A 7018-nucleotide genomic window follows, 5' to 3' on the forward strand; every position below is an offset into this window, starting at 1 on the left:
GAACTTTGAACCCAGAATCTCCTATCCAGCCAAACTCAGCTTCATAAGTGAAGGAAAAATAAAATCCTTTGTGAACAAGCAAGCACTCAGAGATTTCATCACCACCAAACCTGCTCTACAAGAACTCCTGAAAGAGGCTCTACACATATAAAGGAACAACCAGTACCAGCCACTCCAAAAACACACCAAATGGTAAAAAAGCAGCAACACAATCAAGAATCTGCATCAACTAACCAACAAAACAGCCAGGTAGCATCAAAATGACAGCATCAAATTCACACATAACAATACTATCCCTAAATGTCAATGGACTAAATGCCCCAATCAAAAGACACAGACTGGCAAATTGGATAAAAAGCCAAAACCCATCAGTGTGCTGTATCCAGGAAACCCATCTTACATGCAAGGATACACAAAGGCTCAAAATAAAGGGATGGAGGAAGATCTACCAAGCATATGGAGAGCAAAAAAAGGCAGGAGTTGCAATTCTCATCTCTGATAAAATAGACTTTAAAGCAACAAAGATCAAAAGAGACGAAGAAGGACATTACATAATGGTAAAAGGATCACTGCAACAAGAAGAGCTAACGATCCTAAATATATATGCACCCAATACAGGAGCACCCAGATACATAAGGCAAGTTCTTAATGACTTACAAAGAGACTTAGACTCCCACACAATAATAGTGGGAGACTTTAACACCCCATTGTCAATATTAGACAGATCAACCAGACAGAAAATCAACAAGGATATCCAGGACCTGAACACAGACCTGGAACGAGCAAACCTAATAGACATTTACAGAACTCTCCACCCCAAATCCACAGAATATACATTCTTCTCAGCACCACATCACACCTACTCTAAAATTGACCACATAATTGGCAATAAATCACTCCTCAGCAAATGCAAAAGAACAGAAATCATAACAAACAGTCTCTCAGACCACAGTGCAATCGAGTTAGAACTCAGAATGCAGAAACTAACTCAGAACCGCACAGCTTCATGGAAACTGAACAACTTGCTCTTGAATGTTGACTGGATAAACAATGAAATGAAGGCAGAAATAAAGATGTTCTTCGAAACCAATGAGAACGAAGACACAACATACCAGAATCTCTGGGACACATTTAAAGCAGTCTCTAGAGGAAAATATATAGCAATGAGTGCCCACATGAGAAGAAAGGAGAGATCTAAAATTGACACCCTATCATCAAAATTGAAAGAGCTAGAGGAGCAAGATCAAAAAAACTCAAAACCTAGCAGAAGACAGGAAATAACTAAGATCAGAGCAGAACTGAAGGAAATAGAGACACAAAAAACTCTTCAAAAAATCAATAAATCCAGGAGCTGGTTTTTTGAAAAGATCAACAAAATAGACAGACCACTAGCCAGATTAATAAAAAAGAAAAGAGAGAATAACCAAATTGATGCAATAAAAAACGATAAAGGGGATATCACCACAGATTCCACAGAAATCCAAACCATCATCAGAGATTATTACAAACAACTCTATGCACATAAACTAGTAAACCTGGAAGAAATGGATAAATTCCTGGACACCTGCAACCTCCCAAGCCTAAACCTGGAAGAAGCCGAAACCCTGAATAGACCAATAACATGGTCTGAAGTCGAGGCAGCAATAAAGAGCCTACCACCCAAAAAAAGCCCAGGTCCAGATGGGTTCACAGCTGAATTCTACCAGACATACAAGGAGGAGCTGATACCATTCCTTCTGAAACTATTCCAGACAATCCAAAAAGAGGGAATCCTTCCCAAATCATTTTACGAGACAAACATCATCCTGATACCAAAACCCGGCAGAGACTCAACAAGAAAATAAAATTTCAGGCCAATATCCATGATGAACATAGATGCAAAAATCTTCAATAAAATACTGGCAAACCGATTGCAACAGCATATCAAAAAGCTCATCCACCATGATCAAGTAGGATTCATCCCGGGGATGCAAGGCTGGTTCAACATACGCAAGTCCATAAACGTAATTCACCACATAAACAGAACCAAAGACAAAAACCACATGATTATCTCGATTGATGCAGAGAAGGCTTTTGACAAAATTCAACAACCCTTTATGCTAAAAACCCTCAATAAACTAGGTATTGACGGAACGTATCTCAAAACAATAAAAGCTATTTACAACAAACCAACAGCCAATATCATACTGAATGGGCAAAAACTGGAAGCATTCCCTTTGAAATCTGGCACTAGACAAGGATGCCCTCTCTCACCACTCCTATTCAATATAGTACTGGAAGTTCTAGCCAGAGCAATCAGGCAAGAAAAAGAAATAAAGGGTATCCAAATTGGAAAGGAGGAAATCAAATTGTCTCTATTTGCAGATGACATGATTGTATATCTGGAAGACCCCATCACCTCAGCCCAAAATCTCCTGAAACTGATAAACAACTTCAGCAAAGTCTCAGGATACAAAATCAACGTGCAAAAATCACAAGCATTCCTATACACCAGTAATAGACTTAAAGAGAGCCAAATCAAGAACGAACTGCCATTCACAATTGCTACAAAGAGAATAAAGTACCTAGGAATACAACTAACAAGGAACGTAAAGGACCTCTTCAAGGAGAACTACAAGCCATTGCTCAACGAAATAAGAGAGGATACAAACAGATGGAGAAACATTCCATGTTCATGGTTAGGAAGAATCAACATCGTGAAAATGGCCATACTGCCCAAAGTAATTTACAGATTCAACGCTATTCCCATCAAGCTACCAATGACCTTCTTCACAGAACTGGAAAAAAACACCTTAAACTTCATATGGAACCAAAAGAGAGCCCGCATAGCCAAGTCAATTCTAAGCAAAAAGAACAAAGCGGGAGGCATCACACTACCGGACTTCAAACTATACTACAAGGCTACAGTAATCAAAACAGCATGGTACTGGTACCAAAACAGAGATATAGACCAATGGAACAGAACAGAGGCCTCACAGGAAATACAACATACCCACAACCATCTGATCTTCGACAAACCTGACAAAAACAAGCAATGGGGAAAGGACTCCCTGTTTAATAAATGGTGTTGGGAAAACTGGCTAGCCATGTGCAGAAAGCAGAAACAGGACCCCTTCCTGACACCTTACACCAAAATTAACTCCAGATGGATTAAAGACTTAAACATCAGACCTAATACCATAAAAATCTTAGAAGAAAATCTAGGCAAAACCATTCAGGACATAGGTGTAGGCAAGGACTTCATGACCAAAACGCCAAAAGCAATGGCAACAAAAGCCAAAATAGACAAATGGGACCTAATCAAACTCCACAGCTTCTGCACGGCAAAAGAAACAGTCAGTAGAGTGAATCGGCAACCAACAGAATGGGAAAAAATTTTTGCAGTCTACCCATCTGACAAGGGGCTGATATCCAGAATTTACAAAGAACTAAAGCAGATCTACAAGAAAAAAACAAACAAGCCCATTCAAAAATGGGCAAAGGATATGAACAGATACTTTACAAAAGAAGACATACAGGAGGCCAACAAACATATGAAAAAATGCTCATCATCACTGGTCATCAGAGAAATGCAAATCAAAACCACATTGAGATACCATCTCACACCAGTTAGAATGGCGATCATTAAAAAATCGGGAAACAACAGATGCTGGAGAGGATGTGGAGAAATAGGAACACTTTTACACTGTTGGTGGGAATGTAAATTAATTCAACCATTGTGGAAGACAGTGTGGCGATTCCTCAAGGACTTAAAAATAGAAATCCCATTTGACCCAGCAATCCCATTACTGGGTATATATCCAAAGGATTATAAATCATTCTACTACAAGGACACGTGCACACGAATGTTCATTGCAGCACTGTTTACAATAGCAAAGACCTGGAACCAACCCAAATGCCCAACGATGATAGACTGGATAGGGAAAATGTGGTACATATACACCATGGAATATTATGCAGCCATCAAAAACGATGAGTTCACGTCCTTTATAGGGACATGGATGAACCTGGAAACCATCATTCTCAGCAAACTGACACAAGAGCAGAAAATCAAACACCGTATATTCTCACTCATAGGCGGGTGTTGAACAATGAGAACACATGGACACAGGGAGGGGAGCACTACACACTGGGGTCTGTTGGGGGGAAATGGGGGAGGGGCGGGGGGTGGGGAGGTGGGAAGAGATAGCACGGTGAGAAATGACAGATACAGGTGAGGGGACGGAAGGCAGCAAAGCACACTGCCATGTGTGTACCTATGCAACAATCTTGCATGTTCATCACATGTACCCCAAAACCTAAAATGCAATAAAAAAAAAATAAATAAATAAATAAAATAAAATAAAATGTTTGCTAAAAAAAAAAAAAAAAAAAAAGTCGGAGATAAAATTTCCATGTGGAAAAATGTCCTCCCTGTACCAGAAGGAAAGCAACATTCTTAACATCAAGGAAAAGTTGAGGCTGAGAAAAATCTGTACAAACAAACCTTGATAAACTCACCTGTATTTTCCTAGTAGTTTCTTTACCCAATTAACTACCCTAGACCAAGCCCCTTTGCCTTGACACCACTTCACACTTTACTACTCTTTGTGCAATTCAGTGTAGAAGAAATTGATTCTAACTGCTTCTTTGGGTCTTCATTTCCTAAGGGCCCCCATGCCACATAAAACTTGCATTACATAAATTTGGGTTTTTCCTGTTTATCTTAATACCCAGGCCCAGCCACCACTCCTCTCCCCACCAAAAAAAAAAAAAAAAAAAAAAAAAAACCTAAAAGGGAAGAGGAAAAGTTTTGCCTCTCTTACACCTTCAATCCCCTAATTAAAAAAAAAAAAAAAAAAAAAAAAAAAAAAAAAAAAAAAAAAATGAAGTGGGTAATTTTAAAAAATATCTGTCTCTCTGCCTCAGGGCTGTTACTCCATTGTGGGTCAAATAACAACGGATATAAAAGTGTTTTGAATACTGCCAAGGGTTATAGAAATGTCAAGCAACAGGAGTTAACTAGAAATGTCAAGCAATAGAAATTAATGACTTAGACAGTCCCTGCCTACTAACTCTAAGGCAAAAAGCTGGTGGTCCAATGACCTTTCTATTAAGCACAAATTTCAGACAATAAGATTGTATGAAAAGCAGTCCTTTCAAAGATTTAAGCTCTGTTGCTTTAGAGTTAGCAATTATTGAAAATTAGATTAACATCAAAGAACTGTGTCAGAAGGGGAGAGGTTGCCTGCGCAGAAAGGCAAAAGTTGTGTGACTGCTCCTCCTCCTCGCGTTTCTCCTACTGCTCTAGTCCCGCCTTGGCCATGAGGGAGATCGCGTTCACGCAAACCGGACAGTGCGGGAACCGGATTGGCGCAAAGTTCTAGGAGGTGATCTCTGATGAACATGGCATCAACTCTGCTGGAGCCTACCACGGGGAAAGTGACCTGCAGCTAAGTGCATCAATGTGTACTGCAACGAGGCCAGCGGTGGCAGGTATATGGCCCGCACTGCGCTCATGGATCTAAAGCCGGGCACCACGGACTCTGTGCGCTCAGGGCCCTTTCGCAGATCTTCAGACCAGATAACTTCATCTTTGGTCAGTGTGGGGCCGGGAACAACTGGGCCAAGGGGTACTACACAGAAGGCGCGGAGCTGATGGAGTCAGTGATGGACGTTGTGAGAAGAGGCTGAGAGCTGTGATTGCCTGCAGGGTTTCCAGCTGACCCACTCCCTGGGTGGGGGGACTGGGTCTGGGATGGGTACCCTTCTCAAGGGCAAAATTTGGGAGGAGTATCCGGACAGGATCGTAAACACATTCAGCGTCCCGCCCTCGTCCAAGGTGTCAGACACCGTGGTGGAGCCCTACAATGCCACCCGCTCCGTCCACCAGCTCATAGAAAATGCAGACCAGATGTTCTGCATCGATAATGAAGCGCTCTGTAACATCTGTTCCCGGACCTTAAAACTGACCGCACCCACGTACGGTGACCTGAATCACCTGGTGTCTGCTGCCATGAGTGGGGTCACCACGTGCCTGTGCTTCCCAGACCAGCTGAATGCTGACCTGCGGAAGCTGGCCGTGAACACGGTTCCATTTCCCTGGCTGCACTTCACGCCTGGCTTTGCCCTGCTGACCAGTCGGGGCAGCCAGCAGTACCGGGCCCTGACCGTGGCTGGGTTCACCCAACAGCTCTTTGATGCTAAGAATATGACGGCCACCTATGACCCCTGTCATGGCCGCTACCTAAGGTGGCTGCCATTTTCAGAGGTCACATGTCCATGAGGGAGGTGGATGAGCAAATGTTCAATATTCAGAACCAGAACAGCAGCTACTTGGCTGAGGCTCCCTCACAACATGAAAACAGCCGTCTGTGACATCTCACCCCGGGGGCTAAAAATGTCGGCCACCTACATCGGTAACAACACAGCCATCTAGGAGCTCTTCAAACGAGTCTCCGAGCAGTTTACAGCTATGTTCAGGCGCAAGGCCTTCCTGCACTGGTACAGGGCGAGGGCACGGATGAAACGGAGTTCACCGAGGCTGAGAGCAACCTTAATGACCTGGTGTCAGAATGTCAGTAATACCAAAACGCCACTGCTGAGGAGGAGGACGTAGCCTAGAGGCTTCCTTTTCTAGGTAAAGGGGGGAAGCAGTGTGGATTCTTTCGTGTGTTCTGATAGCCATTGTCACTATATACTTCTTTGAGTTTTTACATCTCCTCCTGCTGCATTTTAAAGCATTTTTATAGTAAGTAATTTGGCCTAATAAAACATTTTTATAGCCCCCCCCCCAAAAAAAAAAGTGTGTGGAATCTCCAGTAAAGATGAACCTGACTAGTAATCTCTTATTCTTCTGGCTAGGCTTATACCTCGCATGTGCCACAGCATTAACAGAGTTGTTTATATGTTTGACCCACCAGTTAAAGAACCTCCTGCAGATGTTACTCCCACTTTCTTGACAACAGGAGTACTCCGTACTTTACGCCAAGCTGATTTTGAGGCCCATAACATTCTCAGGGAGTCTGGGTATGCTGGG

The 7018-nt window shown here is 42.4% G+C and overlaps 1 protein-coding gene and 1 pseudogene across 2 annotated transcripts in view; one reads left to right on the forward strand and one right to left on the reverse strand.

The window, feature by feature from the left end:
* NCALD (neurocalcin delta) overlaps nucleotides 1-7018 on the reverse strand; it is a 467458-nt gene that overhangs the window by 332743 nt on the left and 127697 nt on the right. The window lies entirely within an intron of this gene.
* On the forward strand, nucleotides 5304-6603 carry LOC101030493 (tubulin beta-8 chain pseudogene; annotated as a pseudogene).

The sequence above is a fragment of the Saimiri boliviensis genome, chromosome 15 (genome assembly GCF_048565385.1).
Source record: "Saimiri boliviensis isolate mSaiBol1 chromosome 15, mSaiBol1.pri, whole genome shotgun sequence".
NCBI lineage: Eukaryota > Metazoa > Chordata > Mammalia > Primates > Cebidae > Saimiri > Saimiri boliviensis.